The 25,207-nt window shown below is 44.1% G+C and overlaps 1 long non-coding RNA gene across 8 annotated transcripts in view; it reads right to left on the bottom strand.

The window, feature by feature from the left end:
• LOC307215942 overlaps positions 1–25,207 on the bottom strand; it is a 576,636-nt gene that overhangs the window by 174,838 nt on the left and 376,591 nt on the right. The gene's annotated exons all lie outside the window — the stretch shown is intronic.

Raw genomic sequence — 25,207 nt, 5'->3', positions numbered from 1 at the left:
GTGAATCACAGCTGAAAATTACATCTGTGCTCATTTAGAAGAGATGTATTTGCACGTACAAAATAATACCTTGATATTGAGGTAGACTGTTGGCATATCTAGCCGCAATAATATTTATTGTACTTATTAGTGGCTCTCCAGATCTCGGTTTCAGATCTTTCCCAACTGTATTGCCTGTGATTTAAAAATAATAATTATTGGAGACACCAGAGATTGAACCTTGGGTCTGATACAGGAAAACAGAATGATCTATCTCTGAGCTACACTCCTCCCTGCCCCCTAGTGATTGCATGTAGGCAATATTTAAAGCACCATCTATGCTCTTTAATCTGCAGTGGCCTTTTCACACAAGTAAGTCATCAAGATTTAACCAATGAATGATAGCCACACAACCAGCAAGATATGCAATAATACCTTTTCCTTCTTCAGACCACATGTGATTCCTCAAGCAGTGAACTTTTGTCACCTTTGCAGCTCTTATCTTCTCTGGCATGACACCTCCCTGATAATGGGTTTGTATCACTTCCCTTGGGAAAAGTTCTTTGGAGCAATATACATCACTGTCAAGAAGATTTTCTTGAAGTTCAGCCAAACATTTATCTTTCCATATTATTCCCATTAATCTTTGTTATACATTGAACATACCTCACTAAATGATTTCTCACATTCTCTGCACATTTTAATTAACGATATTTCATGAACTTTTAATTGACTAAACTGCATGTTTGCTGAAAGCCGACTTCAAACTTTGCTGATGCAGTTATTCTGTGCCCCTTTCATGGACAAATGGAGAGACTGATACTGGAGCCTACGCAGCAGCATGGAGGGATACCCAATCCATCTGTTCCATTTGTCATTTGTTTGAAATCTAGATTCCCCATTCTGTTTCTATTCTGGCAGGTTACAATTTTTACTTAGAATAATTATTTATAATTACCAATATTTTCTGGGCCTCCTTGGCATGTCTTTCATTAGGGTCAAATGAACAATGCCTGATGCAAGATGACAGAAGGGTGAAGTCAACTACTATTCCCATCAAAGATCCTGTCCAGGGAATCCTTATAGCAAGCAGAAAAAAGGGAAAGGTGAGGCTTGAAAGAAGGAGGTGCCTGTCAACACATTGTCCCTCTGAGTTCTTTCTATAGCCTTCTCCAAACTAGCACAGAGAAAGAACTGCATTGTTAGACATGGGATGGAAAACAAAGTCCTTTCCCACAGGAGCCAGAATACCATAAAGTTGCAAAGCAGTGCCAAAATCCATGTTCTAGGTGCCGAAAAATATCTCGGTTATTATCCTCTTCATATGCATGGGAACATCCACTATATAGGCCCACAATCTCCCCCAAGTAGCAAATTGCTTTGCATCCCAGTTCCAGCTTGATCTTCACACCTCATATCCACAGCCCCCAACTACCGTACTTCTTTGCTCTCAGTCTTTGGAAGGGAAACAAATATCCACATACACACAAATGTATTCTTTCTGCTATGTGGTCGCTAAGCAGTTGCTAAGGATATTCTGGCCTGATATCAAGGTTAGTGATAGAACAACTGCAAAGCTTCATTGGTTATGCTAAGTTTTCAGTCTATTTGGGTTACAGACACTTAACTTTAAAATGAAAGGATAGGACTGAAACAAGAAGTTTGGTACATGTTTTAAAAGAATGAATATAATCATAAATATAAATGTCTCAAACAAGCATTAGCTTACTGGGTTGCCAAATACACAAGTTGGTTGTTGTGCTTCTGCTTTATTAGACTTGCCAACTGTCCAGAGCCATATTTAAATAGTACAAGATTCATTTTAATCTTGGCACAGCATCAAGCCTGTACATGCTGATTGCTAGGCTCAACAATTGCTGGGTTTTGGAGTAATGTGCTGCTATCACAACGGCAGCAATGCCTCCTTCAGGCAGAATGAAGTGCTATCTGTTGGTTTCTGCTCTCTTCACTGTGCAGCGAAAGGCTTGTCACAAGACAATGTTTACATTCCACAGACAGCATTGCTGTTGTGTTTCCCACGGGAAAGGGGAGGCTGGATGTGACGTACACTGGTTTCCTGTTTTTCACTGTTCTCACACAGTGTGATTCTCTCCGTGCTTCAGAGGAGAGAGGATGCAGTTTCTGCTTCGGCAGAGACAAGATGTTTTTCTGTAATCTACCAGCTTTGAAATGTAAATAAAGCAACTTAGAGTATGTGCACGTATTCCTCATCATTCCGCTGTGCACTTGGATGCTACAAATCAACATTATGGTTATGGGCCCAGAAACAACGCAGTCAAAGTGACGGATGGACTTCGGAATGCCGGCAAGGAATGCAATGGAATGCAGAGGGACGGATCGGACGGTATCTGCGCGTCAAGATGATTGATGAGGTATGTGCTACTGCTCCGGGCAGCCTGCCAGCTTCTAATTAATGGCTTTATGGCTGGACTTTGAACTTTTATGTCCGTTTGCCGGCAACAGGCAGCGGCTATGCCTATGCTGGGGAAATCGAAAGTAACTTTTAAAAGGGCTGAAGCAGCTGTAGAAGTGACGCAGCTTGTTTTAAAGGCAGCAGAGAGAAAGCTGTTTTGAACTTGCCTTTGGAATGAGGCTTGAAGCAGCAGAGACGCAGCTTGTATAAAGCAGCTTGTTTAAAGCAGCAGAAATGACGCAGAAGGCTAATGCCAGAGTCATGATGGCCCTACAGGATGCTTGTGGGATTCCCAAGCTCAATAAAAAAAATTATACGGACTGGGTTATCTATGCAGAGGCTATTCTGCGGAAAGAGGGTCTGTTTGAAGTTATTACAGACACCCCCCCAGCTCCAGTTACAGATGCATGGAGAGCTAAAGATTCCAAAGCAAGGGGAACTCTTACATTGATAGTATCCCCAGAAGAGCTCTGTCTATTGCGTGATAAGACCTCAGCCAGAGAAATTTGGGACGTTTTGAGAGAGGCACACATGAGGACAGAAGCTGAATCTTCTATGTTTTATTTTAACAAGCTGCATAAGATGGCTAGCTGCAGAAGGCTGGCTGATGCAAGTGGGGAATCTGATGCCAATCAGCCACATGCTCAGCTCAGAGTAGCTTGTGATACTGCCATGATTCAGAATGAAGCAGATTGCCAGGGTGATAACTGCATGGGAAAGGGGGAGTCTTCACAGACGTCATCCCAGAGTGCAGTGGAACCACCAGATGGCGCCAAAGCTTTGAAGGCAGTGAAATGCTACTCCTGTGGACGTCTAGGCCATATGAAGAGGGAATGCAAATATCCCAGGGCCAAGACAGAGCAGCGCAGCGGAAGCTCATCGCGTGGAAAAGGCCAGAGCAAAGGCAAAGGTCCGGTGTCCAGGACAACGCAGCACAAGGCAATGGTCTCACGCTTCACTCCAAAAGTTGCAGAGGTCCAGAAGACGTCTAGATCTTTCTTCGTTGTTGATTCAGCGGCAACCCATCACATGTGCAACGATAAGCGACTGTTCGTGTCTTTTACACCGCAGGAAGGTGCGATTCACCAGGCGGATGACCACACAATTCCCAGTAAAGGCTACGGAACTGTTGTTCTTCACAGTTTGGACTTATCGATACAGAATGTACTTTATGTTCCAGATGCTAAACATAATCTGCTAAGCGTTGGACAGCTGAATGAGCGGAACATTGACGTTTCCTTTAAGAACAAAAGGTGCATCATCTCAAAGAAAAATGATTATGTATTGTATGCTGAATATGTTGATCGTTTATATGTTTTGTATTATGATGATGTTGTGCAGGATGACACTTGTTGCATTGCAGGTTCTAACAAATGTTTGCATGCAGAATGTATTCATGATTTTCATCGAAAATTTGGTCATTTGGGTTTTGAGGCAGTATCTAAAATGCCTGCCTTGGTTGAAGGTATGACTATTAAACCCTGCAGGTACCACATGAAGTGCAAGGCATGCGCAGCAAACAAGGTGAAAATGGCTGCAAAAGGTAAGGTGTCTAGTAGGCAAGCTACAGAACCATACCAAATTGTTCATGCTGATTTGGTTGGACCACTAGCGCCCTCTTTGGGAGGAAATAGGTACTTCATGGTTCTCATTGATGCATTTTCCAGGTATATTTATGTGTACAATCTCAAGCAGAAATCAGAGGCTTTTCCTAGGTTCAAGGAATTCTGTGCTTGGTTGGAAAATGTGCCTGGTAAGAAAGTAAAAATTCTTTTCACAGATCGCGGGGGAGAATTCACTTCTCAGCAATTTGAAGCTTTTCTGACTGAGAAAGGAATTCAACACGATTTGTCTAGTCCTCGCTCGCCATGGCAGAATGGACTTGCGGAACGAGCAAATCAGACATTGCTTCAAGGGTTAAAAACCTTGCTGCATGATGCAAATCTTCCAGAGAGTTATTGGGCCGAAGCTCTCTCATGTTTCACTTACAGTTATAATCGCAGGTTATCTTCAGCGATTGGTTGTACTCCCTATGAGAAGATGTTTGGCAAGAAGCCATACATCAAACACATGAAAATTTTTGGTTCTGACATGTGGGTTCACTCACCACAAAACTCCAAGTTAGACAAGCGTGGTTTGCATGGTATCTTTCTAGGTTATAAGAAAGGTTCTTACAGAATAAGGATGACTGACTCTAAGACCATTAAGCTCACAAGAAGTGTTGAGTACAATGCCAAGTGGGGGGAGAATGTGGGAATTTTCCAATGTTATCCTGATGACAGTGATGAGACTGAGGAGAGTCAAAAGCAACCACAGCAACCCACACCCACTGATGAAAGTTCTGATTCTGAGTCTGAAACTGAATCAGGTGATTCAGAGGATATCAAGAGTGCGAAAGCCTCTATGCGACCCTCTGAAAGCTCTGATCAAGAATTGGAGGAACCATTGTTCACAATAGGTCGCTTTTCTCCTAAGAAGGAAGAGGAGAGTGTTGAAGACTTAAGGCTAATTCGCAGGTCACAAAGAGCCACAAAAGGTAGACCTCCAAAGAGATTTGCTGATGAGTTTGCTAAGATAGCAGTAACAGCTGTTAAAAGCTACAAGAAGGTATTTGAACCTTCAAGTTTCCAAGAAATCCAGGATTTGGATTCAAAGGAAGCTGAGCCATGGTTAAATGCCATGAAGGCTGAGCTTGATTCCTTGGAAAGGAACAAAACATGGGAACTTGTTCCAGTAGTTCCAGGAATGAAACTGCTTGGAAGCAAATGGGTCTTCAAAGCGAAGACTGATCAAAATGGCAAGGTAGTCAGACACAAAGCCAGATTGGTAGCCAGAGGTTTTGCACAGGTACCAGGTGAAGACTATCACGAGACCTACTCACCCACAGTGAGGTATGAGAGCATTAGGCTTATGCTTCTGCTTCGGCAGAGACAAGATGTTTTTCTGTAATCTACCAGCTTTGAAATGTAAATAAAGCAACTTAGAGTATGTGCACGTATTCCTCATCATTCCGCTGTGCACTTGGATGCTACAAATCAACACTATCCACCTTTGCAGTTCTTAAGAGGAGGGAGCACTTGCTCTCCTGCAAGTAAACAATAGTGGGTCACTTTCTCCTCCCTCTCATCCTTTGGGAAGTAAATCTCCCAATGGCATTGGCAAAGCACTGCAGTAAGAGGAGGAGGACAAACAGACTAAAGAAGTGTGGGGCATTAATTCAATACTATTTCTTCTGTAGAACAGTAAGTTTTTGACAAAAACAAATTGCAGCTAAAATTTACTTAACAACCTGAACACAGTAGTCATTTTGACAAAACAAGCAGCTCCTTCCTAGTTTGGATTTGAGAAGTACTTCAAGTTAGCGGCTCAAGGTGAGCTGTTGGTAATTTCTGCTCCAAACCTATTTCCGTCAGGTCATGCCGTTATTCTTTTCAGGAACATATATTTTTGATTTCAAACATGGCAACAGCAGACAAGTCAGCTTTAGGCAAACAGAACCATGTAATCTATAGGGAAAAAAGTCAAAGCAGTTGGTCTTTACCACTTCAGGATTGCTGGGTGCTTTCCATCCTCAATCCAATAATGAATGTAGGAAATGTTTGGCTATATGTTAATTGGGGTTTATAAAAATATAGGAGGAAATTATGGCAAAGGGAGTGAAACCTTATACAAAACAAGCTGAATCCCAGTTCCTTGATATGCCTCCATTTTCTTGCAGGCTTCTGTTTGTTCACCTGCATCCAGTCCATGATCATCATCAGACATAGATTCAGCTTCCTTTGATGGTGATGGAAATGAGTGTGTGTGTTAGGTGTCATCTACATACTGATGACACCAAACTCCAAGCTACCAGTGGCTTCACGTAGATGTTAAGTGGCATGGGAGGGTGGCAGAATGGGGAGGTATTGTTTTGTTTGTTAGTAAGTTATGTATTTTTGTGTTTTTTAATTGCAAACCACCCTGTAATCCTTGGATGATGTGTAGTATAGAAATTTAATGACTAATTAATAATAATATTAACCCTATGAGACGCAATAAGCAAGTGGGCCAAGGAGTTTTCCAGCACCACCTTCTGAAACCACCCCTCTAGCAAGGATCTGACATCTCAGAATGGTGCCACTCAGGTGATCCATGATACTATGGTGGATGGTATCGAAAGCTGCTGAACCAACAGGGGCAGGCTACCATCGTCTCAACTGTATAAACTATGAAGGCAACTAAACCAGTCTTCAGCCTCTATCTAGGCCTGCAACCAAATGGAAATGGCTCTAGATGATTCAAAACCATCCATGAAAACATGGCATTAAGATACTTCCACATGCTTAAGCACCTTGTCCAAGAACAGAGCAATGGAGACCAGTCAGAAATTATCCCAAATACACTGGGGTTCAGTAATTAAAAAAAAAAAAAAAGACCTTACCACTACCTCTAATGCTTTCTGAAGCAACTTCCTCATGCAGGAAGGTATTGAGGACCTTCCCTACATCACCCAGTCACCCCGTGTCCTTCTGGCAGCTATTATGAGCCAGGAAGGACTAGGATTAATCATACACGTGGTAAATCTCACTTCACGAATCCTGTCCACATCCTCACTCTTTACAAGCTAAAAAGTATCCCTAACAACTGGACAAGCAAGTTCCAAAGCTACAAAAAGTGGATCTGATCAACCATGGCATCAAAGTTAGAAGGGGTGTGAATGGTTTTATCTGAAACAATGTCTTTGGCTCTAAAGGGATATGGAGGCCTGATTCTCCTCTCAAATGGAATTCTGCAACTGATTTGAGGAAGAATATGATTGGGTGCTATTTAAGATAATACTGTGCCTTGCCAGAGCATGATGGTTTCCTCGCTTTTCAATGTAAATGTGATTTGGACAATCAGAATGCAGTCAAATTCCAAATTTTCAATCCCATGCAAGTTATCCCCTTTAAAATATTCATAAACCATCCATGAATAGGTCAGTCACAGGCTCCTAGGCATTCAAAAACCAATCTACATCCATCTGAACTATCTATAGCATCTGGCCATTTCCTCCAAAACTTCTATGTAGGTAGGCAATCTGATTTGACATGAGTTTCTGCATCTTTGGGAACACTTGATGTGCTATATTAATTGATGAAATGGATAGTGACTATTCTAGCATGGAGAATAGTCGGGGGAAGGATTCTGGTCAATCAGAAAGGAAATGATTTATAAGTCAGCAGCCCAATCCCATTTTTAGTTATTTTTTCCACTGATAGTCGCATGTTTGAATGGTCTAATTCCCCCCAACCAAAAAAGAAAGAAAGAAAGAAAGAAAGAAAGAGAAAACAACAAAAGGGAGGCTTTTATTTGATTTTTTTAAAATTAATTAGCAAAACAGCCCTGTTACCCTTGATCCCCAGAGATTCCATATTTTTTAATCTCAAATCAAGAAAGTAATGCTGGCATGAAGTCCATGTCCATGACTCAAACCAAATAAATTAACATGGAAAAAATGCATGCACTTTGAATTGTATGTAGAAAAGATCTTTTGAAATCTTCATGCATACATATTTTGCTAATTCTAAGACAATCTGATACACACAGGAGGTGCTCACACATCTATACTCATCAATCCAACTTTGCTGTTTCTGTGACAAATCTGCCAACAGCTTTTCATGTAGACCCACACCAGCATATTATGCCTTAATCCTCTATGTCAACATTGTTACTCATCAAGACATGACACAACTGCAACAGCCTATGTATCTGTTTCTCATTTTGCTAGAGGCTTCCAATCATTTCAGGCCAATATAAAAACTTTTCCCACTTATCTCTCAACTCACAGTCTCCTGCTCACTCCCATTTTCAACCTGATTTCCTAGGTTAACCTGCCTTTATCTGATAAACAGGCAACTGAGCCTGTTACTTTTTGAGTACTCACTGGCTAGCCCCTCCTGGAGAGACAGGTGAAGGCCTTAAGAGACTGACCATTATTTGCATTTACTCTTGACTGAGGTCTGTATGAACCAAAATATTTATAAAAGGGCAGGGTGGATGAGGTGAAGCCCAGTGACTTACAGTTTTAAAAGGCATCCCTGATTGGCTGGTGGCAGACCCAGACTAGTTTATCTGAACCAGTGTAAAGTTGGCAAAACTTAGAGGGAATTACCAAAAAGTGTGCTGCATTGGAGAGTTCAACAGTGTTAAGATATATAAGAATTATTTCCATTTCATTTCTGTCCCATCTTCCATCACAGAACCCAAGACGGAATACGTTAGTTTACCATCCATGCAGTGGCCAGATCCAGACCTGCTTAGGTAAAACTGGTGGACTCATTTGTCCTTCAGACCATCCTAGTTCTTGTTCTATTATGTAGAAAGGTTTCTGCTTTTAACAAAGATGCTTCCCAAGGCATTTATGCATTTTGCTTCCAAGGGCATTTATTATAATTCTCACGTATTGCAAGTATACTACGTATCTCACAGATCACATATAGTCATTAATCATTACTGGTAAGGGGAGATTGGGAACATCTTGAGCAAAGGAGATAAAAAGGTGATGAAGAATAAAGTGGGTTGGGCAAGAACAGTTGTGTCGGTAAAGATGAGGCGATGCTAAGGCAGGAGTAGACAGAATGGTGCCCCCCAGATTGGACCACAGTTCCCATTATCCATGATCAGTGGCCATACTAGCAGGAACTAATGCGAGTTGGGAGTCCAATATATGGAAGGTGCCATGCTGACTACCCTAGTGTTGACCAAATCCATCAATTTCAGTTTCTCTTATTTTCTCCTTTGTCCAAGCAGAAGTTCAGTTCTCCACATTTCTACACACGTGCGAGGTTTTTTTTTTTTAAGTCGTCAGTGCACATTTCCCCAACATACACAATTTTTAATAAGAAATTTCCTCTAATACAATGCATATTTATATTTTCAATAATAAAGTCATTTCTGTGCACGCATCCTAATACACACACTTTTGTGCACATTAAATAGCTGGAGAACGGATAACAAAATTCAGAGAAATGAGAATCTGGAAGAATGTCTGTTTTGGTTCAAGCATTGTTTTGGAAAGTGAATTGGGCAGCTTTATATTAAAATGAAAAGTGAACTGAATTTATCCCCCATCCCTAGCTATCCCCTTATCCAAGGCACTCAGATGAGACAGTTCCAAGTAAGTTTGCCTGTTCTATCTAAAAACCCTTGCCATGGAATGGCTGGAAAAAGCCTAGCTCTTGCTTCTATCTGAGGAAAAAGAGACCATGTGTTGCAAATATCATTAATCTACTCATAACTAAAAATAGATCTGTAATTTAATCCTGGGTGGGATGCTTTAAGTGTAGGGGGGCTTGCCTTGGGCAAGATAAAGCAACTAGCACATTTAATGAATAATAATCCTCTTTTCCTGAAGATGGCAAATAGCCATCAGTGTTTGGCAATTATCCTCTGTTGTAATTGATTTACTGTTTAATAAAATTGAAATTGTGTATTTCTCCCTTTTTGTTGTCTGAATTTCTGTTTGAGATCACACAGTGGGTTAAACACTCAAGATTTGTCAGTGCTTACACATGCAGCTAAGCCATTCACTGATAGTAGTATCATCCAATCCATCATTAAATTCCTTAGCACATTACAATACTATAGATTTGCTGTGCTTCCTGTATTGGGCCATAAACATGTCACTGTTTTGAGATGCTAAAGTCTATCACAAATAAACATTACAGCTTGGAAAAAGGAGGGGAGAGAGGCTGCATAATTTCCTCACCTCAGAATATTGCATTGAGGAATTCCTGAGGCCTACAGTCCTTTATATTATCAGATGATTAAAGCTGTGCTTACAATACATCCTATAGGATTTGCTAATGTTCATTACAGAGGCACACATCTTTTAATTCTTAGAATAACCATGTTATTTCCAGATGCATGGTGCATAGGAAACATTAAAGGTTTGGTAGCTAGAAGACAAGTCAGTGCACAGGAGTAAAATTTAATCCTCTGTATTGCGGTGCAGTTTACTGGACTATTATGGGCTATGTCCTTGTGGTTAATGAGGTGGGATTATGAAGGGAGTACATAGCCTTGCGTTTATGCAGCACTACATTATACAACCTTAAAAAAAATACTTAAACCAAACTACAGCGGACAAATGCCCAAGAGCTATTTAGCAGAGCCCAGTCAAGTTATTGTGTTTTTATGTTTTGAAATAGTTTACATTTCTTATTCCAAATGCTTCATTGGATTTCATTTCATGCTTTGACTATTTGCCATGTGAACTGAACATTAAAGCAAATTGGTCTATCTGGCAAGGGAAAAAATGGAGTGGTGATTTTGTAAAGTGATTCTATGCAAAAATGGAGGGTGAGAGAGACTTTCAGAACAGCTTTGTGAGTTCCAAAATCATGTACCTATTCATTTAAAATGCCTTTCTGATACAAATGTATACAAAAGGTAGATTGCAGTCATTATAATCACATTATAAAAATATGCTGCTAGTATTAACAGTATTAAGAAATCACAATATAACAATCACAAATTAGCAAACTTGACAGGGATGGACACAGCAGATAAAACCCTAACCAATTTAGCCTGGCCAATGAAAAGCCTACTAGAATAAAAAGGATACACCAGCCAGCAAAAAAGCAACCAAAGACAGAACCATGCCAGCCTTATGGGGAAGGTGTTCCATAATACTGGCATAGACATTTAGAAGGCACTATTGTTTCACCCTAACCAACCTGACTTCCCTCATAGGTGGGGCACAGGGAAGTGCTTCCTCACGAAATCTCAAGGAGCAGGCAGGCAGGAAAAGGCAGTCCCTCAAGTAACCACCTAAGTCATTTAGGCATTTAAAAGGTAAGGACAGCCACCTTGAATTGAGCCTGGAAACAAATCGCTAAGCAGCACAGGCAGAAAGCGCTCCTTGCTACTGCATCTTGGACCAACAGACAAACAGACGTTTCTGAAGACTCTTCTATGGCAGTCCCATGCAGACGGCTGGCCCCAAAACATCTTTGCCCCTGAGTCACACCACACAATGGCACCCCTCCTGCCAGTTTAGTGAGATGGAGGTGCATCTCACATGCAACCATGAATTTGTCACGGAACTGTTACAGTTTGTTAGTGAAGTGAGTGAAAGTAATAGCCATGCATGTGGGTGATTTAAAAATAAAAAAATAGGAGGAAAGGGAAAGTTGGCATGAGGGGATGAAAAGAGGGGAGGGAAAGTTTGTGTCGGGGTAGGGTTGGAAAGCGGAGGGAGGAAATTTGCATCAGGGAGGGAAAGATCAGCATTTGGGAAAAAGTGGGAGCAGAGATCAACATGGAAGAAGCGGGAGTTGAAGATCAGCATTTGTGAAGTTGTGGCTTTGACTTCTCCTCCTCCTCCAGTTACTGCCCCTCTCCAGTCTTGGTGAAAAGAAGCCACAGGAGCCTCTGGCTGAAAAGGAGGCGGAAGGTGAGCTGGGAGCTGAGGCCAAAGAAGGGGAGGGCCAGTGGCAGGCGGCACTTGGATGAAGCTGTAAGCAGCAGTGGCACCTCTGCATTAGCGGATGGATCTCCCATCCCTATGGATTGGACAGATCCTGATGCCTGAGGCGAACACTTCACATGGCCTCTGAGTCTGTCGTAAGTCTGGCAGACCCTCTGAAGCGGCTTGGTTCGGCTCCACGCTGGCAGTTTGCAAGGGAGGTGTAGGTGGAGCCTCACCATCTGTAAGTGTCTCTTCTGGAGCCACAAGCGCAGTTGGGGGCACCCCGGTAGTGTCCAAGTCCCCAACCCTGCGCCTAAGCTGGTCTATGTGCCGGTGCCAGAAGCGTCCGTCTTCGAGTGTCACCTGGTACGAGCGAGGTCCAGTGACTCCCACTACTGTGGCTGGCACCCAAGGAATGTCCTCCACATAGTTCCGGGCAAAGACCTGGTTTCCTGGAACAAATGACCGTGGCGTGTTGGCACAGCCTGGGGGTTCGGCCACAGCAAAGTCTGGGTGCAACCGGTTGAGTGGTGACCTGAGGCGGCGGCCCATAAGCAGTTCAGGAGGACTCCGCCCTGTGGCCGCATGAGGGGTGATGTGTTGTACGAACAAGTATTCGGCGACCCGCTCGTGCCAGTCTCCCCGGTCCAGGCGCGCCAGTGCCTCTTTTGCCGAGCGCACCATTCTCTCCACTTGCCCGTTGCTGGATGGATGAAAGGGTGCCGTTAGGGCATGGCGGATGCCCAGTCCCAAAAGATACCGCTCAAAAGTGCCTGACGTGAACTGCTGTCCGTTGTCGGAGACAAGGACATCAGGACACCCATGCGTCGCAAACAGGCCTCGCAGCACCCGGATGATGGCCTCGGTAGTGGTGGAGGGCATCAGGGCCACCTCCAGCCGTTTGGAATAGGCGTCCACCACTACCATAAAGGTCCGGCCGTGAAAGGGGCCAGCCAGATCGATGTGCACCCTCGACCAGGGTGTCTTTGGCGTCTCCCAGGTGTGTCCCTTAGCTGCCGGTGGTGCAGGCCTCGACTCTTGGCACGCTTGACAGGCGGACACCCAGGCAGTGATGGCATTGTCCCTGTTAGGCCACCAGATGTAACACCGAGCCAACGCCTTCATTTTGACAATTCCCAGGTGGCCAACATGCAGAGCCTCCAGGACGCGCTGACGGAGTCCCTGGGGAATCACGACGCGTCTCCCCACAGCAGACAGCCGCAATGAGCTGAGAGTTCATGTTGTCTGGTTGCGAAGGGCTGGAACTCCGATGCAAAAGGCCCTTGTGGCCACCCCCTCCACACCCAGTTGAGCACCCGGCTGATGGTGCGATCCTGGGCAGATGCGGAGGCCACAGTGGCAGCCGATACAGGCGCTGCCGGAAGATCCTCAATCAGGAGGAGCGATGAAGCTGGAGCCGTCTCTTCCACAAACGCTGGAAGAGGGCAACGGCTAAGGGTGTCGGCATGGCCCATTGATTTTCCCGGGCGATGGACGAGCCGGTAGTGGTAGGCAGCCAGGAAAACAGTCCATCGCAGCATGCGTGGCGAGAGGACCAGTGGAGTTGGACGATCACCGGCGAGGAGGCCCAGGATCGGCTTGTGGTCAGTGATGAGGTCAAAAGTCCTGCCATAGAGGTATTCATGGAACCTCTTCACTCCAGCCACAAGTGCCAGTGCCTCCTTGTCGAGCTGGCTGTAATTCTGTTCCGTCGGAGATAACGTCCTGGAAAAGTAGGCGAGTGGTGCTTCTCTTCCGTCTGGAAAATGGTGACTAAGGACAGCGCTGATGCCAAAAGGTGAGGCGTCGCAGGCAAGGACCAGTGGCCTGGATTCACTGTACTGTACCAGCACACGGTCCGATGAAAGGAGAGACTTGACCGCGTTGAAGGCCGCCGTCTCCCGATGACCCCAGGACCAAGGCGTCTTTGTGCTGAGGAGTCGGTGAAGATGCTCAGCCACCGTGGCTTTGTGGGGCAGAAACATGTTATAAAAGTTCAGCAGCCCCAGGAACGCCTATAACTCCATCTTGTTCTTTGGGATGGGGGCCTGCTGAATAGTGTGGATATTGGATGTGGTCGGGTGAAGGCCGGAGGTGTCGATAAGATAGCCCAGGAACTCTACCTGTGGAACGGCGATCTGGCACTTCTCCCTCTTTACCTTGAGCCCGGCCTCTTGGAACCTGGTCAGCACGGCACAGAGGTGTTCGAACAGCTGCTGGTGTGAGTCTGCGGACACCAAGACATCATCAAAATATGGTACCATGCCCGGAAGCCCTTGCAGGAGACGCTCCATAAGGCTTTGGAAGATGCCAGGAGCCATACTCACCCCGAACTGCAACTGGCGGCAACGGAATGCCCCTCGGTGGGTGATGACTACTGCAATGCGCTCTACGTGGGGCTACCTTTGAAGGTGACCCGGAAACTACAACTAATCCAGAATGCGGCAGCTAGACTGGTGACTGGGAGCGGCCGCCGAGACCATATAACACCGGTCTTGAAAGACCTACATTGGCTCCCAGTACGTTTCCGAGCACAATTCAAAGTGTTGGTGCTGACCTTTAAAGCCCTAAATGGCCTCGGTCCAGTATATCTGAAGGAGCGTCTCCTCCCCCATCGGTCTGCCCGGACACTGAGGTCCAGCTCCGAGGGCCTTCTGGCGGTTCCCTCACTGCGAGAGGCCAAGTTGCAGGGAACCAGGCAGAGGGCATTCTCAGTGGTGGCGCCCGCCCTGTGGAATGCCCTCCCATCAGATGTCAAGGCGATGGACAACTACCTGACATTCAGAAAACATCTTAAGGCAGCCCTGTTCAGGGAAGTTTTTAATATGTGACATTTTAGTGTATTTTTCATCTCTGTTGGAAGCCGCCCAGAGTGGCTGGGGAAACCCAGCCAGATGGGCGGGGTACAAATAATAAATTATTATTATTATTATTATTATTATTATGATCGTCTGGGCTTCAGCAGTGGCATCATCGACGGGCAGTTGTTGAAAGGCTTGGGCAAGGTCCAGCTTAGCGAAGACCTTACCCTCACCCAGGGAATGCAGCAGGTGTTGGACAACAGGAACCGGATAAGCGTGCTGATGAAGTGCCTTGTTGATCGTGCACTTGTAGTCAGCGCAGATTCTCACCGACCCGTCTGGCTTGACAGGCGTGACGATGGGGGTTTCCCACTTGGCGTGGTCAACCGGCTCCAAAATTCCTTGGGCGATCAGCTTGTCCAGTTGTTTGTCCACCTTAGCCTTGAGAGCAAAGGGAACCTGGCGTGGCTTTAGCTTGATGGGGGCGACTTGTGGATCAAGGCTAAAGGAAATGGGCGTACCTGTATATTGCCCCAAAGTGCTGTCAAAAACCACGGCAAAGTCTTTGACCAGACCCTCAGTCTCTGCGTTAGAGATGCAGTTGATGCCGGTGACTTCCAGGCCGAGGGCATCAAACCAGTCTAGCCCTAGGAGGCTTGGCTGCTAACCTTCGACCACCACCAACTGGAGCAGGCCCGAAAAATCCTTGAAGGCGATCCGGAACCGGCCAACGCCTACCACGGGAATGTCGTTTCCCTGGTAGTCTCTCAGGTGTACGCGGTGAGAGTCGAGTTGCCTTTTGGACACTCTGGGTACCAGTCTTTTGATGGTGCTCCAAGACACAATGGACAGGGCAGACCCGGTGTCGATCTCCATGTCACATGGAGTTCCTTCAATGAGCACCGTGACATTCAGCTTGCGTCGTGTAGGCGAGTCGGTTTGGCCAATCGTGGTTCCAGACGGGCAGCAGCAGTTGGTGAGAGCAAAACAGCTTTCCTTGACAGACTGAAGACTTGGACTTGCAAGTCGGTGAAGGGGGGGTGTCAGACGGAGCCGATTGGCAGACCTTAGCAATGTGGCCCCTTCTGGAACACTTCCTACAGATGGAGTCTCTGAATCGACACTTGGCACGGGAATGGTTGCCTCCGCAGCCGGCACATTCCGGTTGGCCCTTGGACTTCTGTTGGAACTTCCTGTGCTCCCGCTTTGTCTGGTGCACGTCATCGTCTTCACTGGAGGATGCCTCATCACTGCTGGCCTCTTCATGATGCACTGGAACCGGCTTCCTAGCAAGACGCGCGCTGCTGGACTTGCTGGACTTGCGTTCAGCAGCTTCTGAGGCCACAACCTCCTCAATGGCTTTCTGTAGTGTGAGGTCTGGCTTGGCGAGGAGACGCCGTTGCGGATGGATGTCCCGGACCCCGCAGATGATTTGATCCATCAGGGCATCGTCTAAGTCTCGGAACTCACAGTGCATTGCAGCCTGTCGCAGGGTGGTGGTGTAGTTGTTGATTGACTCCCCCTCTGCCTGGTTCCGGTGGTAGAACGCATGGCGGGCAGCAATCTTGGACGGCTTTGGTGCGTAGTGGTTGCGGAGCTTCTCTTGGATCGTGTCCCACGGTGTTGCCTGGACTGCTTCAGGCGCAACCAATGCTCGGGCCGTCTCAAACACCTCAGGCCCACAGAGGCTGAGGAATAGGCCCTGCTTACGCTCCTGTGATACTTGCATCAGCTCGTTGGCTTGGAGGTAGCAGTCGAACCGAGCGAGGTAGGAGTCCCATGATTCAGAGGCTGGCGCAAACGGCGGTAGAGGCACAAGCCATCATTCCGATGCCGGCGTGAAGGACGATGGATGGAACACTGTGCTCTAGCCAGAACAGTCAGCTCTGAATTGGTTCTGTTCAGTGATTTTGCTAAGTGATTCAGCTCAGTGATTCAGCTCTGCTCAGAGGTGGCTTCATCTGGCTGTGCTCTGATGTCCATCTATCCCATCCTCGTCACCAGTGTTAAGTTGCGGGCGAACATAGCAGACGACACAGCGATTTCTCCAGAGCAGCTCTTTATTTGTAAGCTGGACAGAAGTGAACAGCAAACAGCTCAGCTGGCCTGCTTTTATAGGCAGCCGGCTGTCAACATTGTAGCAACAACAACCCAGGGTTTCCCGCCTAAAATAACTGACGTGGACCTGAGTGAAAACTATCTACAGTATCCCCCTGCTGGCCCAGGGTGAGAACTTCAGTACATGACAATCACCATCGTAATCACCACCATCATTCCATTTATTTAGCATTCTTCATCAGCAGGTCCCAACAATCTAAACTCCAACATAAAAAACATCGTTAAAACACATTACAGTCACAGGGTGGGTCCCAAAAACGCTTATCTTGGGTGTCAAAAGGCCAGAGCAAAGAAGTGTGTCTTTAGCATATGACAAAAGCACAAGTACAATATTTCTCTATTATCTCACACATTCAGCTGTGAGTCACCATGTGTGTTCCGCTGATGACAGGCATGTGTGAATTGGCACATAGTTGTTCATGTTCTCACTTGCCCAGTCATTACTATGCTGGCTTCTGCTCCTTCAGGCATATCTATGTCTGCAATGTCTTCCCTTAAGGGTTTGCTGTGTTCTTCACACATTCCTGGTGGTGCAATTCCTCTGAATTATTCTTTCTGCAATGCTGTCTCAGTAACAAATATGTGATTGGAAGTAGTACTGGGTGCAAATCTACCTCTTGTACGTACATGAAAATGTGGAGTGTTATTTTCTGAATTTCTTGTGTGTATGGGTGTGGTGGAAGGAGGCAAAAGAGAAATGTCTCCAATATTTGGAATAGGAAAGCAGATAGGAGCTTCTGCTTACCTTAACCATTCAAAATAGTAGAGTCCCCCCCCCCCTTTTAAATTTCAAACAAAGGCCCTGCAGCTTGCAAACCAGTCCATATAGGCTGCTTTGTATAAGTAATGGAAGCAATAAAGAAAGGTGTAGAATACAAAGTGAACATGTTTGCAGATGGCATTCCAGGACCCTTGGGAGGCCCCCCCCCCTATATATTGGAGCAACACAATATATTCTGCAAAGTGACAGGTTTGCAAATTATTCAAAAATAATAATCTGTCCGGTCAGTCTGGCTTCTCTCTAACTCATCCCCAGCCATAGCCCATGGCTGCTTTAAATACCTAGGAATAACTGTCACATCTGCTATTAAATAGGCCAAAGCAACGATACAAATATTTATGAAAGCGTGCAACAGGATTTAAACAATTGGAAGTATATTAACCTAAGCAGGCTTGATAGCCCAGCAGTAGAAAAAGCAATCAGAAATACACATGAATCTATGGTTTAATGCTGTGTGGGATGTGGCCTTATCAAAAAGACTCACCTGTCACAGTAGGGTTGTACAAGGAACTTCCAAAAGAGATAAGTTTGACATGGTGTGGCATCCACTTATTTCTTATGCCAATGAACATGTTGTTTGCAATTGTCCCTAAAAAACACATTCGTTGTATAGACATTTGCCCCCAATACTGTACAATGCCTTATGGATGTTATTTTTGCACATATCATATATGTGTGTGTGTGTGTGTGTGTGTGTGTGTGTGCGCATTTATGCTAATTTAAAAAGTACATAGTGTGCATGCCACTCTGTGAACTTCTTTATCTCTCTCTTTCTCACCCAAAGTTTTTGGGGAAAGAGAGACACATGGCTGAGCTGTTTCAAATGTAGGAGAACAATATTCCCCCCGCCCACACACACAAGGTGTATCTACCGTTTCCCATTTGGGTGGGTGCCATTGCATCAAGTACAGGCATTCAGCTGTGACCAATGCTGACTCGAGCCTTGTGAGCAGCTTGCAAGGGGGAAAAATATGAACATAAAGTTTAGATTTAGATCTAGTACAGCTATTAAATGACTTTGGAAGTGATGACACCAAACCATTCCACAGCAAAAGGGTTGTAATGCCTCATTACAAAGACAGGAGAAAGAGCTTACAAACGCAGTCTGTGCCCCCGCCCTCCACCCAACAACCACAGATATTTTGTCAGAGGAGAAGTGGAATTTATGTTATGCTTCCAAGAAACAGAGATTCACATTCTAGCAATAACCCCCTATTGCCAACCATAGAAAGGTTTGATAGGATTTTTGAGATCTGAGAGATTATCCACTTTACAAAGCATGCTTAAAATGTCCTGACAACTAGTTCATAGTTATTTTGCAATACACTTGGGAACAGTCTTTAGTGTGTGAAAAGTGATGGATCAATATAATAAACAAATAAATTAGTTTACAACATCTCCTTGGCATTGCGAGATGTGTAGGGCCACTATTTGCTCAAGAAAGAAAACTTTGCAAATCACTGTGATAGAAACAAATTCATCCTCTCCAAATTCACCACAAAATTACTTCAATTGATGCAGAGGTTGGTTATCAATGCATATTACCAATTTGTCTGCTGCTATTTCACATTTCATATCTGAAAAAGAATGTGGTGTCTTACTTTGGGGTGTGCACAAGGCAGAAAAAAGATCAGCCCTGTGTCTGTGAATTCTTAAACAATTCTAATGTTTCTTTGTGCTGCCTCCACTTCGATATATATTTCAGGTTCTGAGTCATTCTGTATAAAATGAAGCTCTGTGGGTTCCCAAGGTGGAGAAAGTGCTTTTTGTCTATGTTTGGAAACCACTAGGTGCCATTTCAGATCGTGAGCTGAACCTTTAAAAACGGCAATTATTTTAACAAAATTTGGCATAAAACTAATAGGCTATGTATTGGATATGGCCAGATCCTACCAGATCCCTGGACAAGTGATACAGCTGTGGGGAGAAAATGCCTCCCTCCTTGTTATGTGAGCCCTGGATGTTTTTATTTAATTAGTTAATAAATAAACAAACTCAGCATGCACACCCAAGCCCCGCTTGTCCAGTGTTCAATACATCTGGTACCCTAAAATGTACCCTTAACCCAACAATACCTCAGTATACCTACAGTCTTTATTCCCCTCTTCCTCACCTGCCTAGACTCAATACATTAACAGCAACAAAAAAATATACTTAGGACTCAGCTGTACAGCTTTAAATAAAATGTTTTAAGTGCAATATACAAAGTGACACTAGAAGGTGATGGTGAGCCTTATGGAAAATTCAATGTATTTTCAGAATGGTTTTTAAATGTGTGTAGATTCCACCTCAGTCCCTTTAGCAGATGACTAGCTGAAACTCACATTGCATACAGGGAGGGAGGGCACAGTTAAATGGCAAAGAGGAAGGGCTCAAGGGAGCAGCAGGCTTATAAAGCCAGGCTCCTTCTCCTTTTTGAATTGGCCTTCAGGCCCCACGTCACTCTCCTCAACTCCCTCTATTTAGGTCCCAACTTCCTGAGTCCTCTTTGCAAAGGAGGGGATAAGGCAAACCAAAGGGTAGGAATGACACATTAGTGAAAACTGATTTGCAAAAATGTATGTATTAGGCAAAATTGCATACAAAAATGTATATATTAGGGGAAAATTCACACTAAAATGCTGGTGAATTTTCATGAGTATTATCAAACAGATTAGGAAATGAGAAACTGAAATTGACAGATCCACCTGTCCCAGTAGTAAGAGTGCTAAATGTTTTAAAGACTGTCAGGAGGCATCTGGGCATTGAAAGCTCATAACTCAACACGTCTCTTTCTCTCACTGAACTGCTACAAGCAAATAACCCATAGTTGTCTCGGTAATAATGATTTAATAGTGCATTCATCTGGCTACACTCCTTTGCTGTTTGGTTTCTGTGTTTAACACAAGGAGTGTTGCTTTAAAGAGTTACAATATATTTGATACAGTGAACTTCCACAATTTAATGCATGGGTAGGCAAACTAAGGCCTGGGGGCCAGATCCGGCCCAATTGCCTTCTAAATCCGGCTCGCGGACGGTCCGGGAATCAGCGTGTTTTTACATGAGTAGAATGTGCCCTTTTATTTAAAATGCATCTCTGGGTCATTTGTGGGGCCTGCCTGGTGTATTTACATGAGTAGAATGTGTGCTTTTATTTAAAATGCATCTCTGGGTTATTTGTGGGGCATAGGAATTTGTTCATTTCCCCCCCTCAATAAAACACAGTCCGGCCCCCCACAAGGTCTGAGGGACAGTGGAATGGCCCCTTGCTGAAAAAGTTTGCTGACCCCTGTATGAATCACTATCAACAATCCCGTGCAAATGTTGATCATCCCAAGCAGATGGTGCAAGTGACTGTAACACTAAGGGATACACCATTGAATGGTGACAGACACCGCAAAGTGATTGTCAGCACTCTCAGACTTATATCTGAAACATGAGTAAATACATTTCATGAATGTCTGAAACCTTTTCTGCATGACTGTTGGCAATCCCAGATGAATGGTGTTGAGGGGTGCTTAATTTCTTGGAGGGCATTCAAAATGCAAACTTGACAAATTCAAGTCACACAGTTCCATTCTGAATGACTTGATGCTTCCTCCCTGTCTTTTCCCCTGTTACCACATTACTGACTGGTGGCAAGAGAAGCAAGCCAGGTTTTGTGGTATAGCCTCCATTAGCAATGCATAACAAAGTCCGTTCATAGTGAACATGCACAGCAGTGTCCAGACCAGCCAAGAATCAAGGGAAATGCAATTTCACAATGTGCCTAACATGGATGTTGCAGCAATGCTGCCATTATACACTGTTACTGCTATATCCCCTTCCCACCCCAAATAAGTAGGCTCATTAGAATGAACTGACTGGGGTTAATCATGCCCATCATTTTCAATGGGTCTACTTCAGATGCAATATTTTATTTTTATTTGTCTTGCAATCATTTGCTTGAACCAATTCTAAATCAGGCCAGGGAGAGTTTACACACCACATACAAATGCTGACATTCTCCAAAATTGGACAGTTATATGAGTTCAACTTCTTCTTTTTTACTTAAACAAAGTTTTGGGATTGCTACAAAAAAACAGCTTAAGATAGTGCCTTTCTTTTCATGGTTTCCATTGTATCTCATTAATCACTGTGAAAGAGGTGCTCACCCTAGCGATAAGAATACAACTTGAAGGCACTTGCTAAATTAGAGTGATTTACAGCAACTCCAAGTTCAGTTCTTTTCATTTTAACCTCCTCCTAGCTGTTAGCAGGCGCATGTTCCAATTCTGTTCATAATCTTGCTACAAGGAATTTAGCCCTACCACACCTTTCCTCTACCAAGTTAATGCAGACCTTTAAGAGAAAGGATCAATTTTCCCCGTGTGTTTCTGTGTAATATATGGCTTTCTCAATACTGCTCTCATCGAATGACACAATTAGGACAATTCTCACAATATGTGTTACAGCCCAACTCCCTGCAATAAATTTAATATTCATATTCACATGGTGAGTATCACCATTATATAGGCAAAGGAGAGTTCCCCTGGTGGCATCAAGGTTGCCCTTATCCCCAGAAAGAAGCAGTGCTGAACCAGTCAGGCACACAGAATGCTTTAAGTAGAAATCCAGTTGGTATTTGTGCTAGGATAAAATTCTTCTCCAGATTATATACTTTCAGCAGGGGAATTTTGTCTGCTGTGTACATGTCACCAAGCAAAAAGCAAAACACAATGCCTGCTCTCTCAACCACACCCACACCCCTTTGATAAGAGAATCATAGAATTTTCCCTTTAAACCTTACAACTACCCTGTAGGTTAGGCTGAGAGAGTGACTGGCCCAAAGTCACTCAATGAGCTTCATGGCTGTATGGAGATTTGAACCTTTATCCTTCCAGTTCTTTGCTGGGCATTTTTTGTGGCATCCCCTCTCCCTTCTGAATAAGTTTCCAGCTCAATCAACCAACAAACGGGCAGGTTGATTCAGGGTCCATACCCAGTGCCTATGCCAAAGTCTACTGCCATCTGTAATCAATAAAGTTGTGGCCATTTCAATCCCAAGGTGCTGTTCTGTCTTTCTTTCCACCTATCACAATCCTGCTCCCGGTGACCTCAGGTTTCTGTGCCTGGGCCTGCAAGTGCTGTTGCACTCAGGTCCTACTGAAAGCCTTGCCATGGGCATCCACTCTAATAACAACAATACAGTGGTACCTCGGGTTACATACGCTTCAGGTTACATATGCTTCAGGTTACAGACTCTGCTAACCCAGAAATAGTGCTTCAGGTTAAGAACTTTGCTTCAGGATGAGAACAGAAATCGTGCTCCGAGGGCGTGGCGGCAGCAGGAGGCCCCATTAGCTAAAGTGGTGCTTCAGGTTAAGAACAGTTTCAGGTTAAGAATGGACCTCCGGAACGAATTAAGTACTTAACCTGAGGTACCACTGTACTTAATTGTACCCTGCCCATCTGACTGAGGACACAATAAAACATCAAACATTAAAAGCTTCACTATACTCTGAGAACAGGATGCTAAGCTAGATGGGCAATTGGCCTGACCTAGCTGGGCTATTTTTACATTCTTACGCTGCATCAGAGCATTAGTTCCATCTTAACTCTGTCTTGTTAACACTGACTGCCAGCAGGTCTTTGGGGTTTCAGACAGGGGTCTCTCCCAGTCCTGTGCTTGGAGATGCTAGGGAATGAATCTGGGACCTTCTGCAATGCTAATCAGTTGTTCTACCACTGACCTACAGCCCATAATGCATATAAAATGGTAGTGCTTACAGTATACAATGCAGCAGTACCTCTAATGCAAAATTTCTAGGGCGCAACATGAATGCTTTCCCAAGTTTCCACATTTTGCTGGCTGTTGCAACTGACACAAGCAACTTTTTGCTGGCAGAAGAGCTGCTCACATCAGCTGCGGCAGTAACAGTGTCCACTGAAGGTGGCTTCCTAGTTGCATTCATGTTGCTCCATTGAATGAGCACACTGTGAGCCACACTATCTTAGATACCTGTGTCTGGGTATATAAATCCACCCAGTCTAAGATGAAACCCATAGTGTGGTCGTCTCTAGGAGCAAGGTGGATGCTTTCTAAAGATGGCACCATGCAAAATTGTTTTTATTACCGGTATGTTCAAAAGGGAGGCATTTTATTTATTAGATGTTAATAATTTTTGCTCAGCCCTCATGTGTATAATTAAACTATTTCATCTGCCAAAACCACCTTGTAGCTCACAGTGGTCCTTACAATGAAATTGAGCTAGAAATATATCATTAGTATATCATTAGTCTGAACTTTTAAAATGCTCTGCTCTAGATACAAACTTACCCTTAAGCCATTTATGGACTGGGGCAGAGAAAATGAGTTTTGTTATGAGTAACAACAACAACAACAACAAAAAGGCCAGGAGGAGACATGGAGCACAATTAAAATTTTCTTGGCAAGAGTCAACATTAGAGAAGGCTAATTGGAAATATGAATTTAAAAGGGGAGAGGGATGCCAAAATAGGGCCAAAATGGTGAATACACCTATGATAAAATAAGGCTGATACTGCTGATGACATTGTTCATCTATTAGTGACTGAAGAGCAGTTTGGTCGAAGAGAAGAAGCACAGTAATCCAGGAATATATGACCCAAACTCAAGGATGAAATGAAGGAGCTTTGTTTTAGCTGGGTACATAAATGTGATGAAATTGCTACCTAATTCATATTTGAAAAGACTGTTTATATCCTGATGTAATAAAGAAGATTGCAAAGGGCATACAGAAAATGTATTGATCAGTAACTACAGACAAGCAAAACCTCAGTGCTGGCTATAAAACATAGAGACAATCATAGAAAGCTTGCCAGAGACCAATGTATCTCCCAAACACTAGAGAAACAGCATACTGAGAGGTAGTTAATAAGACTCTGAATCCTCAGTGCTGAGAGGCCCATGGAAGTGGTAACATATGAGCACGGCAACAACATTGAGCAGTGACAATTCCCAGCAGCGATTCATGCAAGCAGGCCAGGTGAAAAATGTGCTCCTAAGCTCACACGAATCAAAAAGCCATGAGCATCAATGTGGTTACTTCCTCCATGCAGCTGCATGACATATTTTAAAGAATGAATTGTCTATTTTTAGAGCTCTGTTTTACGGTCTCCAACTGCAGTTTTCTAGAGAGGCACATATATGCTTTTGCCTTCCAGAGTGCTTCTATTTCCAGGAAACCGTTTCTGACATTTTCAAAAGTACAAAAAAGTTATTTTCCCTGTGCTCTCCATTACCACAAGAGTTAGAAATTTATAGTTGAGTGTCAGTAGGGTACACAGAGTTATCTGGCAGACCCTGTATATACTTGAACACTGAAAAAGCTTTTAACAAAGTCCCTCACCAAAGCTACTTGAGTCAGCAGTCATGGGATAAGATGCTGGTTTGGTAAATGGCTAAAGAATAGAAAGCAAGGTAAGGTTAAACAGTTTTCACAATGGAAGGAAGTATGCAGTTGGAAAGCTGATAATGTGCTGTTGAAAAAAATGGGGGGAAACAAGGCACATTTAGAAAGCACTTAAATATCAGGCAATATCAGGGACAATATGTACACAAATTATACTGTATAAGGATAGAATGGACTTAAACTGCATTAAAGTACCTTCTTTTTGGCCACAACTACTTCACTTTATCCATGAGTAAAAGGCTGGAGCTG

This window comes from Podarcis cretensis (assembly GCF_951804945.1).
Source record: "Podarcis cretensis genome assembly, chromosome: 5".
NCBI lineage: Eukaryota > Metazoa > Chordata > Lepidosauria > Squamata > Lacertidae > Podarcis > Podarcis cretensis.
The sequence above is the reverse complement of the archived record's forward strand: the minus strand, read 5'-3'. Positions and strand labels throughout refer to the sequence as shown.